The sequence below is a fragment of the Lissotriton helveticus genome, chromosome 12 (genome assembly GCF_964261635.1).
Source record: "Lissotriton helveticus chromosome 12, aLisHel1.1, whole genome shotgun sequence".
NCBI lineage: Eukaryota > Metazoa > Chordata > Amphibia > Caudata > Salamandridae > Lissotriton > Lissotriton helveticus.
The window spans coordinates 64,782,818-64,796,380 of NC_136073.1; the positions used below are offsets into that span (position 1 = coordinate 64,782,818).

General features: G+C 49.7%; 1 protein-coding gene and 1 long non-coding RNA gene across 6 annotated transcripts in view; one reads left to right on the forward strand and one right to left on the reverse strand.

Moving 5' to 3' along the window:
• The window catches only part of LOC144799025 (uncharacterized), a 708,806-nt gene that overhangs the window by 357,240 nt on the left and 338,003 nt on the right, over positions 1 to 13,563 (forward strand). The window lies entirely within an intron of this gene.
• The window catches only part of LOC144799023 (alpha-2,8-sialyltransferase 8F-like), a 358,709-nt gene that overhangs the window by 56,659 nt on the left and 288,487 nt on the right, over positions 1 to 13,563 (reverse strand). The window lies entirely within an intron of this gene.

Genomic DNA, 13,563 nt, shown 5'->3' on the forward strand with positions numbered 1-13,563 from the left:
GTTATCTTGAAAATCTGCTATGGATCAGCCTTGTGTAAAAACTTGGTCATGCATGAGTACCATGATCTAGGCCAGTCTCGCAGAAATGTGGTTTGCTTACACCGGAAGGGGCACACCAAATACTACCCTTGTGATGGCAGAGGGCTGCTGCTTCTACCTGGAGTTACGTGACACAAACACATTCACAGCTTGTGTTCAGAAGTAATCAGACCTGCAAGGGTAGTGTGTAGTGCTGGACAGCATGTGAAACTTTAGGTGTATTGCTAGTAGCAACAAGCATTTACAATGCAACGGTCTCGCCTTCGGAAAAGCTAGAGCTATTGGCATTGTAAATGACAAACTTTTTATTTATGTGTTGGTTTTGAAAACAGATAAATTATTGGCATTGTCATTTACAATGCCAATAGCTTAATCTATCGCAAATACGAGACCTATTGCATTTGCACCTCCACACACACACACAGAGCCCCACACAGCCACACACACAGCCACACACACAGACACACACACACACAGCCACACACACACAGCCACACACACACACAGCCACACACACACACAGAGCCACACACACACACAGAGCCACACACATGCAGAGCCACACACACACACACAGAGCCACACACACACAGAGCCACACACACAGCCGCACACACAGACACTCACACAGCCACAAACACACACACAGCCACACACACACAGCCACACACACACACACAGCCACACAGACACACAGGGCCCCACACACACACAGAGACACACACACACACACAGACACACAGAGCCCCACACACACACAGAGACACACACACAGAGCCACACATACATACACAGAGCCACACACACACATAGCCACACAGAGACACAGAGACACCCACACAGAGCCACACACACACACACACACACACAGAGCTACACACACACACAGACACACACACACAGAGCCACACACACAGCCACACACACAGCCACACGCACACACAGAGCCACACACATACACAGAGCCACACACACACACACAGAGCCACACACACACAGAGCCACACACACACAGCACCACACACAGAGAGCCATACACACAGAGCCACTCACGCACACACACACACAGAGCCACACACACACAGAGCCACACACACACACAGAGCCACACACACACACAGAGCCACACACACACACAGAGTTCTCAGAAAGGAGCACGCAGTCAGTAGGTATCTTGAAAATCTGCTATGGATCAGCCTTGTGTAAAAACCTGGTCATGCATGAGTACCATGATCTAGACCAGTCTCGCAGAAATGTGGTTTGCTTCCACCGGAAGGGGCAGACCAAATACTACCCTTGTGATGGCAGACGGCTACTGCTTCTACCTGGAGTTACGTGACACAAACACATTCACAGCTTGTGTTCAGTAGTAATCAGACCTGCAAGGGTAGTGTGTAGTGCTGGACAGCATGTGAAACTTTAGGTGTGCATGATGAGATATACGTAAGTGACTGGTACATAGCATGAAGGTCTGTGGATTGCATTTTGGAATCCCAGAGCCTAAAGAAGCTTCTGGAGGGTGATAGATAGAGTGAGTGCGATAGATGGATAGATAGATAGATAGATAGATAGATAGATAGATAGATAGATAGATAGATAGATAGATAGATAGATAGATAGATAGATAGATAGATAGATAGATAGATAGATAGAGGGTGATAGATAGATAGAGTGAGGGCGATAGATAGAGTGAGGGAGATAGATAGAGTGAGGGCGATAGTTAGATAGAGTGAGGGCGACAGATACATAGAGTGAGAGTGATAGATAGATAGATAGATAGATAGATAGATAGATAGATAGATAGATAGATAGATAGATAGATAGATAGAGTGAAGGCAATAGATAGATAGAGTGAGGGCGATAGAGTATGTAGTTTGGTTACCGCCCATTGGATGGCCAAACATTGTTTTTTTGATTGTTGAGTATTTCTTTTCTCTTGGGAACAATTTACGACTAATATACATTACAGGGCGTTCTGTTTTGTCTTTGGTTTACTGGGAAAGAACTGCTCCTATGCCTCCTTTGTCATTTCTAATAAAGTTCTGGGTTGTCTCCCATAAAGACGTTTGAATGGAGGGCAGCCCAGACTACTCTGGGTCTGACTACGGATGACAAAAAGAGCAAGGGGTAACAACATGTCCCATTCCCGACCTTCGGTGGATAACAGTTTTTTAAGGGTAAGTTTCAGGGTGGCATTGTACCTCTCACACAAACCATCTGTTTATGGATGATATGCTGATGTTCTTATTTGGGAGATGTTTAATGTTTTACACACTTAGGGGGTTCCCTGGTCTGTTAATATTTCTTTTGGGAATCCTACCTTGGAAAATAGTTCTACCAATTTTTCACTGATATTTTTGGTATTAGGTGTTCGTACTGGAAAGTGGTATAGTCTATTATGACCAATATATACATATATCCCTTTTTTGAATTAGGAAGAGGACCTACCAGATCCATGCCAATTCTTTCAAAAGGTTTTTTTATGATAGGGGCTGTAAGGGGACATGTGGAGGCGAGTATGTACTCCTTTTTTGGCAAATCTCGCATTCTTTGCAGTATAGATCTATATTGGTGTATATGCCAGGCCAGTAAAAGTATCTTAGTACTGTTTGGGTTGTTTTTGCCGTCCCGCTATGTCCGGCCAAGTGATGGGCATGGGCAAAAAACATGATTTGTTCGCTAAACTTTTGAGGGACTACCAACTGTAAAGGGTCATCAGGATTGCCTCTACGATATAATAACTCGGTTTTAATTTGGAAAAGGGGATAGGTTGGTGAAGTTGTGGTATTCTTGGCTTGTTTCCAAGCATTTTGAAGGGTGGGATCTTGACTCTGGGCAAACCTAAAGGACCTATCTGATACCCACGGAACTTGCGAAATAAAGACAGAAGACTGCACTGGAACCTTTTTTAAGGAATTCTTAAGCAAGATGGTAAACACAGGACTATCTGTCCCTAAGAGCAGCTGTTCTGGAAGGGTATCCACAACCCCCACCTTCTCTGTATGACAGCCCCGTTAGGTAATGTGATAGGGATGCTGGCTATAGGGTAGGTACTGACGTCCCCATGGACACATCGTATAGGTACCTCTTCGTTGAGGCAAAGCTGGGATTCTCTTACTAATGTTTTACAGGCCACAGACTGTCTGCAACCTGAATCCAAAAGGGTCTTAACCGAATTTCCATTTACAATAAGACTTACAAAGAAACAGGAACCGCATTCTTCAGTATTTAGGATGCTGTGGGGTACACAGCTAACATCCATTGGTTCCTCGTGATTCTTCTGAGGGCAGAACGAAGCTATGTGGCCCCACTCCCCGCACTCATAACACTGGGGGCCTTTGATTTGGGTGGTTTCCATTTTAGGAGTACGTTCTTTTGGAGGTTCGGAAGAGGGCCTACTTTTCTTTTCTACTCTTCCGCGTGTTAAAATCTAGATCGTGGCATAAACATTATCGGCGCCATCTTGTCTCTTTTCAGATCCATGCGTGCGCGTAAGCAGCAGCCATTTTGAATGCCATGACCCCTCTGCCTACTACCGATAGCCAGCGCGTCTCACCCCCTCACATCCTGGCTTTGCAAGCACACACCCCCCCCCTTCGACAGCCCCCGGTCTCTCCTGCTAGGGCCCTAAACGCACCTCCAGCGCGACCCTGCCTCTGAGCCACTTCCCGTGCTGAACCCCCCCCGCACCCTTTCATCTCATTCATAAAACAGGCCCTTTGATAACCTCTTCCTCCTTGCCCGATTGTTCGGCCCGACCCCAGGCCATCACTTAGCCCAACAGATGCAGTTTATTGCCCCTACAGCAGGACCTCGCCTCACTTCAAAGGAGCGGCGATTAATCAATGCCCTCACACCCCTAGATCCGATCGATTACCCACATTCCTGTTCCCAGCGGAATATCCAGCTGCGCGATAGCCATCATGCGGAGATTAGAGGTGGGGACTCCTACTGTAGATATGTGTGGGAACGGACCTGAACCGGGGATTCCAAAGACGCCTTTCTCCGTACTTCAAAGCATTACTAAGAATGTGTTGCATGTAATAAAGTAATAAACCAGTGTATAAGAGGCAAAGCCTCAGAGATGTTGAGGGAGCACCTCGAGAAGATACCCTGTTGTCTGATTTGACGTGTTCTGTTCCGTCGGAAAATAAACTCCTGTTTCCTGCCTTCCAGTCTCCAGCGCCTGCCTCTTTATTTGGGTAATCGTGAGTTGGGTGAGAAGCGGCTAACGCCGGGCAAACCTAGAAAAGGGGTAAAACGACCTGATCTGCCTGAACCCTTTTTCATCAATTGGCGTCCCAAACGTGGGGCCCATCAGCGACACGTGGATCCAGTGGGAGAGGTCCCGACGACGGAGTGAACGACTGCAACGATCGGGAAGAGCTCCTGCCCGATAGACCCTCGTCTGGCAGCCGATCATCCGAACTTCACTGGTTCCGAGCAGACCTCTCTCGAGTGATCTACGGTCCTGACTGGGAACCATCAGGAGTGCCACAGCAATTACGGAGAATAGAGGACGATCGGGCGCTGGAAGCGGAAGACGAGAAACTGTCCATACGGTCCGGGTAAGGTCGTGTAACACGACAAACTGGGAAATATTTGATTGTTTGATTGGAAAATACTAGTATTACTCTCCGAATTGTTGGTTCTCTTGGAGATTCTCTGTCTGCAAACGGAGAGGGATAAAAGTATTCTCTCTTCCTTTGCAGGTAGTGAAGGGTAGGTAACGCAGGCTTTTGCCCCCGTTGTAATCCATCGTGCCTATCTTTCTCCCCCACTGATTGATTGTTTGCCCGAACATTGTTTGTTCGAGGATTGTATTCTCGAGAATTCACTGTCCACAAACGGGGAAGGATAAAAGTATTCTGTCCTCCTTTGCAGATAGTGAAGAATAGGTAACGCAGGCTTTTGCCCCCATTGTAACCCGTCGTGCCTATTTCTTTCTCGCCACTGATTGTTTGATTGAACGGACATTAATTGTTCGATATTGGTTCTCTCTTTGGGTATTCCCTATTTGCGAATACTGCAGAATAGAAATATTATGTCCAGTCTTCACAAAGTAGTGAAGGATAGGTAGTGCAGACTTTTGTCCCCGTTGTAACCCGTCATGCCTATCTTCTCCCCATTGGTCAGTAGTTGGTTCAGCCCGGACCGCTTATTGGAGGTGGATCATCCGGCTCCTCTGGAGGGCACCCCTAATAAGGATATGTTTTTAAAATATGGACTAGTCGCCGTAGCTTATAGTAAGTTATGGAATAAATATACTAAAAAGGATCAGGAAAGTCAGTGGCCACTGATAGGATCCTTCGATGACACAAAAATAAGCGTGCTGGAAACAGCCCTTTGTAACAATAAAACCACGCCCACTATGCTTGATAGTTTCGGCATGTGGCGCAAAGAAGCAGAGCAACGAAAGAAAAGAGAAGAAGCGAGAATAGGAAAAGAGTTACGAAAGGCGGCCCACCTGGCCGCTAAGAAACTAGAAGAAGAGATAAAAGAAAGGGACGAAGCCAGACAAAAACAGGAATCTGAATCGACAGGCCAGTGTCCTGTTAGGACCCCCTCTACGCTCTACCCTGAGCTGACCTCCAAACAACGGACGAACGATGAGCTGCTGCTAGGTCCTCCGATCATCTATGTGCCCCCCCCATATGCCCCCTCCCAACCCCTAGTACAGCACTTGCCAGCTCCGAGTGCAAATGAGAATAACCTTGAAGCTAGTGCCCCAGCCCTCACGGCCTCCGCTCCGGCCGCATTAGTAACGACATCAGATGAACACAAGACTAGCAAGCAGCCACCGGGTAGACTGAATAGATTGAGCAAAGATGAGCGAGAGGGAATTGACAAGATAGCAAAGGCACTGATAGAACGGAAGGAGAGCGAAGAATATACGATGGATATGCACAATTCGCATGCCGGTAGCCACAGACGACATTTCATTTTACGGTTTAGTTACCACACCCTGAACGCATATGAGGATAGGTATCAGAATCGGGGTCCTACTAAACTGACAGCGTTATATAGAAAAGTCGATATTGGGGACGAGGCCGAGCGTGACGCGGCGGACCTCTTCATGCAAACGCTTGAGGTTTTCCGCCACCTCACGGAACAAAAACCGGAAGTTAAGATTACAGTTCCCGAGACTACTGGGTCCCCATCAGAAGTAGGCAACACTATGATGCCTATCAGAGAAGCCGCCCCTTACTGGGTTCCCCCACGAGGTCAGGGAACGAACGACGATATTAACCATGCAGATGCAAAGGGGAGGGTTGTGTACAACTGGGTTTATCAACCGTGGGACCGGCAAGATATTTTAACTTTTAGGCAAACCCTACCCGATTTAAGAAAGAACCCGACAGCATTTTATACCGAACTAGGTACAGCCTTAGGCTCACCCATAATGACTCTAGCGGACATTGACTTGTTTTTCGGGTTATGTATTCCGGCTGATGTGAGGAAGCAAATCCGAAAAGCCGACCACACAGATCTGTTCGGACATACCTGGAATCAACTCAGTGAACTAGATAGGCAACGGGAGCCCGGAAAGAAACCTGTAAAAGACATACTGGAACTCCCGGACAAAATAGTTCAGAAGCTAAAGACATTGATCCCAGAGAAAAAGGTAGACTGGTCGGTAGTCACGGCTTGCCGTCAGAAACCCCAGGAAGACGTATCAGAATACTTCTCCCGATTTGAGACGGTGTTCTCCGACTACAGTGGCCAAGACATGACCACTGCAACCGGACAACACCTATTCGTGCAAAACTACGTAAAGGGTCTGTCGCAAGAGGTCTCCCAAAAGTTACAGACGAGCGAGAGTAGTTGGGGGGCCTCCAAACCTGCAGCTATCCTTCAGATGGCTCAGTATTACGAACACCAAAAGAACGAGAACGAGAGGGCGACTGAGAAAAAGAAAAAGGACCTGAAAGAGCGAGTGATGATTGCTCAATTGCAGGGAGTGACGACAGGAAGGGAACGGTATAGAGGAAACTACCAACCAAATGCACCCCCTAGAGACCGCACACCCACACCCGGTGCTCCACGAACAGACCTCGATGAGAACCAGTGTGCGTTTTGCAAAGGATTTGGTCATTGGAAGTCTCAATGCCCGGTCCTCCTGGAAATGCTTAAAAATAAAGAGACAAGGGACATGGCAAATGGCCCCAAAACTAGAGGGCAGGGACGAGGGCACACCCACGACACCAACAATGACAGACCCGGCAGACCAAACACATTTGACCGCCCCGACAGAATCAGTGCCAACAGTCTGACTGCGACAACACTCACGACTTTGCATAGGACTGCCAAGGGCAAGGAAGGGATCCAGTCGAGCTCTATGTTGACCAGCAAGGTCCTTACGTCACCGCTAAGGTCCTAGGTACGAAGTCTCCATTTCTGGTAGACACTGGCACGACACGTAGTGCGTTATCTAAACGACTGATTCCAAGGGCACCCTTGTCTGGCTCACACATGACATCAATAGGCTTTGATGGAACGCCCTCCACTAACCCTTTATCCGCACCGGTTTCCTTCGACTTGGACAGTAACCCCACTGACACGACGTTTCTGCTTTCCTCCAACACCCCCGATGCCATTATGGGACTTGATTTACTAAAGCATTTCCGAGCTACTATCAGGTGTTCACAGGACGGGGTTCGAGTCATTCTGTACGATAACCCGACTCTGCTCCGACCCCATCCCGCACGACACATGTTCTCCATCTCTGACGCTGATGCATCCTTACTTGACTCTCTACCTCTGTATCTGTGGGCTAAAACTGACACTGATGTAGGACGAATGATGATCGACCCCGTGCGCATAACTGTCCGCCAAGATGCGATACTCCCAAAACTCCCACAATATCGGATATCGCCCGAAGGTGAGAAGGCATTGGTAATGATTATCCAGTCCCTGGTAGAGGCAGGAGTGGTAGAGGAAGTAGTCAGCAATATTTGCAACAGCCCCATCCTACCCATTGTGAAGAAGCAGGGCGAAGGAGATGAGAAAGCGTACCGCTTCATCATCGACCTTCGAGAGGTCAACAAGGTAGTTGTACCCCAGTACCCCGTAGTCTCAGATATCGCCACCATTCTGACCCTGATTCCTTCCACAGCCACCACCTTCACTGTAATAGACCTCAAAAACGCTTTCTTCTCCATCCCCATCCACCCGGACAGCCGCTACCTTTTCGGCTTCACGTTAAAATCCCGCTCATATAGATTTTGTAGAGCTCCCCAAGGCTACACAGAAAGTCTCAGCATCTATAGCCAGGCCCTCAAGAGACAGCTGGACGCCGTTCAGCTACCGGAGGGAGTGGTGTTGATACAGTACGTCGATGACATCCTTTTGGTGGCCGACACCACTCCACTTGCAGTCACCGCCACCCTCCAACTCCTGCACTTCATCGCGGAAAATGGCCACAAGGTCTCCAAAAAGAAGTTGCAATTCTGCCAACCCCAGGTCACCTACCTAGGCCACCTCTTGTCCAAAGACGGGAGAAAGCTTACACCCGATCGAATTCAGGCCATTCTAGAAACCCCCGTCCCAAAGACCCAGAAACAAGTCCGCTCCCTGGTAGGCCTCACCTCCTTCTGCCGGCAGTGGTTGCCAAATTTCAGCCTCATTGTAAAGCCACTACTTTCCCTACTAGCCAAAGACGTCCCCTTCCCACTCCCTTGGACCCCCGAATGCCAATCGTCCTTCAAAGAACTTCGAGACGCCCTTTGTTCTGCACCGGTCCTAGGAACCCCCGATTACACCAAGCCCTTCTCTCTCTACACTCACGAAAGGGAGGGGTGCGCTTTGTCTGTCCTGACTCAAACCATTGGCCTCAAACAACGACCATGTGCCTATTTCTCTGCCACCCTTGACCCCATGACGAGAGCCTTGCCTGCCTGCCTTCGAGCCGTAGCTGCCGCTGCCGTCTCTATCCGACAAAGTGAGGGGATAGTACTCTCGAATTCCCTCACGGTATTAGTGCCCCATGCTGTTGACACCCTCTTAACCAGACTAAGACGCAACACCTGACTAGCGCTCGACTGACTGGATACAAATTAACCCTGCTTGCACCCCACATTACGCTGAAAAGATGCACCACACTGAACCCAGCCACCTTGTTGCCCCTGCCCGAAAACGACCCGAACGTCCCCCCTATACATGACTGTGTGACCCTCACAGACGAACAGACTAGGAGTAGAGTTGACCTCCGGGACACCGCCTTCACAGACCCTGACGGAGAGCTATGGGTAGATGGTTCTTGCATAAAACTCCCCGACGGCACCACCTCAGCTGCCTATGCAGTTACCACAGCCCAAACCGTAGTTGAAACTGCCCGCATCGCGCAGCGATCCGCACAGGCGGCAGAGCTGATTGCCCTTACACGAGCATGTATTATAGCGACAGGGACTACTGCAAACATTTACACGGACAGCCAGTACGCCTTCGGAGTGGTTCACCATTTTGGACTCTTATGGAGGGAGAGGGGATTCCTGACGTCCCACGGCACGCCCATCCTCCACGGAGATTTAGTCTCCGCCCTGATTGAAGCAGCTCCTTCCCAAACGATTAGCGGTAATCAAATGTCAGGCACACAAGAAGGTGACAGACTTAGTCGGACAGGGAAACGCGCTGGCCGACATCACTGCCCGAACCACAGCTGAGAATAGGACAACGACACGTATGTATGTGACCAGGTCACAAGCAGAAAAATTGACTCACGCTAGGGAAACGATTAGGGACATCCAGATGGCCAGCTCACCACACGAATTGACTGAATGGGCACGGGTGGGATTGAAAGACGAGGAAGGCTGCTGGCGGACAAAGGACACCAACAAATGGTTGCTACCCAATTCATACTTGATCCCCATACTGACTATGGCACACTCCCCCGCACACATAGGATCTGCCCCCATGATCAAACTCATCTCCAGGGTCTGGCACAACGACAAGATTCCTGACTCAGCCAGACGCCTGGTCCAGCAATGCATTATCTGTTTGCAACACAACCCTGGGAAAGGAACTGTGGTACCCCGGGGAGGGTTTGGGGTCCCCGACCATCCTTTTGAGGTCCTCCAGATGGACTACATCCAACTAGAAAGATGCCAAAACCTGAAGTATGTATTAGTCATTGTGTGTGCTTTCAGCAAATGGGTAGAAGCCTATCCAACCCGTGATAACACTGCCATGACCACTGCCAAGGTACTGCTAAAAGAGTTTTTCCCTCGCTACGGTCTTTGTCGGATTCTATGGAGCGACAACGACCCCCACTTCATAGCTGAAGTTATCCAACTAATCTTGAAAGGGTTGGGTGTAAAACAGAGGTTCCATGCAGTCTTCCACCCCCAATCTGCTGGCTTAGTTGAGCGACACAACGCCACACTGAAACTAAAACTGTCGAAGATAGTGGCCACCACAGGACTTAAATGGCCAGATGCCCTCCCACTGGCATTGCTATCGATGCGTTCCACTCCCACTAAGCACCATTTGACCCCCTACGAGGTTGTATTTGGGCGACCGATGAACCTCTGGACTGCCCCTAAACCGACCTCCATTCACGACGTCCCGGACGTCCTACTGTGTGATTACTTGTGCAAATTGACTAAAACGTTGTCTGTCATTCATCAGCAGGTGCAGCAGGCCATCCCCGATGCTTCCAGGGGTCCGGGTCACGATATCCAACCGGGAGATTATGTGCTGATCCGGAATTTCCAACGGACAAAGAGTCTGGAACCTCGGTGGACGGGCCCCTGGCAAGTACTGATTACCACCCGAACGGCTCTTCGAGTGGAGGGGAAGCGACACTGGCTGCACGCGCACCACTGTAAGAAGGTCTCCTCGACCCTGACCACGACAGAAAACGTCAGCACCCAAGAAGAACTGCTGAACAAAGACCGGCCATCATTGAACTGTTATCCGGATACCGAGGCACTCGAACTTGCAAAATTCTCTGATCCCACTGTGCCATCCAGGGAAGGGTATTTCCTGCGTCGAAAGGAGGGAGCTTCGGCTAAGTAGACCGCAGACTAAGTTGAATCTCAGAACGGTAGCCTAAACACAACCAAGGGTTACCCGAAGAGAGGCTAAACGAAGTCAGCGGTTCTGCCCACTACCGAGCACCTTGAAGATGATGGAAGCGCCAGATAAGAAGATGATGGATAAGAGGACGACAGAAGCAACAGGAAATACCCGTTATCGAAACCCAAAGACTGACAGTATACACAAATCGAAGACAATTGTTCTTTTCATTGTCCTCCTCTTTTGCCTCCTCCTCATGACTTCCTTCTGGATCATGGAAGAGAGCGCACCCGCTCATCAGATATTGCTGACCACTGCACAGCCAACTACTACGAAAGAACATCACCTGATCTCCCTTTCGCCTCAGCTCCGAGAAAGGCGTAAGGAGTTCTGGAACAATTCCTTCGTGCAACTGTTGCACCAACACAACCTTGCCGCCAACGCCACAAACTGCTGGATCTGCGGGTTGCTCCCGCATGCCACCGGACACTCCATCCCTTTCATCCCTTCCCCTTTCTCAGTTCACGGTTCTTGCCTTGCCTGGTTGATCCTCTTGCAAGAGAGCTACAAGGACAACGCCACTTCTGGTCAAACAGTGTCACACTTCTACCACGGGTTCTGGCTGAACAAAACCGGAAGGACTTCTGCCCCCTTTTGCCCTTTGACCTCTGGCTCCTCCTTCCAGATGGACATCCCTGCCAAGGAACGAGTCGAAATGCAGGTGTTCCATAATCCAGCCAGACCCACCTTCTCCTACCTACGGAAACGAACTGCTGTCACTCTGACGGTGGCTCTGTCTGTTATCAATGTCACGGGCCTCGTGTGCCTCGAAGGCTTGGGAACACAGCCGGTGGGTCACAGTTCCTGCCAAATCACCAGAACATTGGACTCCATCGATCCCCCCTCCTTTGTTGCTTCTCCGAATATGTACTTTGTTTGTGGCACCAAGGCTTACACTTGGCTTCCAAAAAGTTGGGGGGGTACCTGCTACATCGCCTTCGTTCTCCCTCCAACGTACGTGGCCCCAGCAAACCACCACCGACAGAAGCGCGCAAAAGACATTGAACAAGCCGACTCCACTGGAGCACAGTTCCTGGATGCAGTGAAGGGACTTGTTCCTCTGTGGGGCCCAATGGCAAACAGCCGCGCCATCCGCCACCTGACACAGGCAGTAGAAACGACCATGAACATCACAGCTGGCATCCTCACTAACAATACAGCCGAGCTTCAGGCAGTCCGTCTGGTGGCTCTTCAGAACCGCCTTGTTCTAGATGTGGTTCTAGCTGACCGAGGAGGAGCATGCCGCATCATTGGATCCAGTTGTTGCACCTACGTGCCAGATAACTCGCCCTCAGTCTACAAAGCAATCAAACACCTCCACAGACTTTCCTCAGAGGTTCATCAGGAACAGGAAGGATGGTCGCTTGGAAGCTGGTTTTGGGGCACTTTGAAGGACTGGGGATGGAGGTTATTCACATTTATATTGATACCGGTCGTGATACTGTGTGGGTGTTGCCTAGGTATTCAATGTTTGCCACCTCTGTGTTGGCTCATTGCTAGCTGCATGTGCCCTAAGACTTCGGACTTCAAAACTGAACACATGAAAGCATTGTATGACCTCGAAATAAGAAATATAATGGGGATTGATGTAAATTAACAAGCTGGCTAGATATGTTGAAAAGGGAGGACTGTTAAAATCTAGATCGTGGCATAAACATTATCGGCGCCATCTTGTCTCTTTTCAGATCCATGCGTGCGCGTAAGCAGCAGCCATTTTGAATGCCATGACCCCTCTGCCTACTACCGATAGCCAGCGCGTCTCACCCCCTCACACCCTGGCTTCGCAAGCACACACCCCCCCCTTCGACAGCCCCCGGTCTCTCCTGCTAGGGCCCTAAACGCACCTCCAGCGCGACTCTGCCTCTGAGCCACTTCCCGTGCTGAACCCCCCCCCCGCACCCTTTCATCTCATTCATAAAACAGGCCCTTTGATAACCTCTTCCTCCTTGCCCGATTGTTCGGCCCGACCCCAGGCCATCACTTAGCCCAACAGATGCAGTTTATTGCCCCTACAGCAGGACCTCGCCTCACTTCAAAGGAGCGGGGATTAATCAATGCCCTCACACCCCTAGATCCGATCGATTACCCACATTCCTGTTCCCAGCGGAATATCCAGCTGCGCGATAGCCATCATGCGGAGATTAGAGGTGGGGACTCCTACTGTAGATATGTGTGGGAACGGACCTGAACCGGGGATTCCAAAGACGCCTTTCTCCATACTTCAAAGCATTACTAAGAATGTGTTGCATGTAATAAAGTAATAAACCAGTGTATAAGAGGCCAGGCCTCAGAGATGTTGAGGGAGCACCTCGAGAAGATACCCTGTTGTCTGATTTGACGTGTTCTGTTCCGTCGGAAAATAAACTCCTGTTTCCTGCCTTCCAGTCTCCAGCGCCTGCCTCTTTATTTGGGTAATCGTGAGTTGGGTGAGAAGCGGCTAACGCCGGG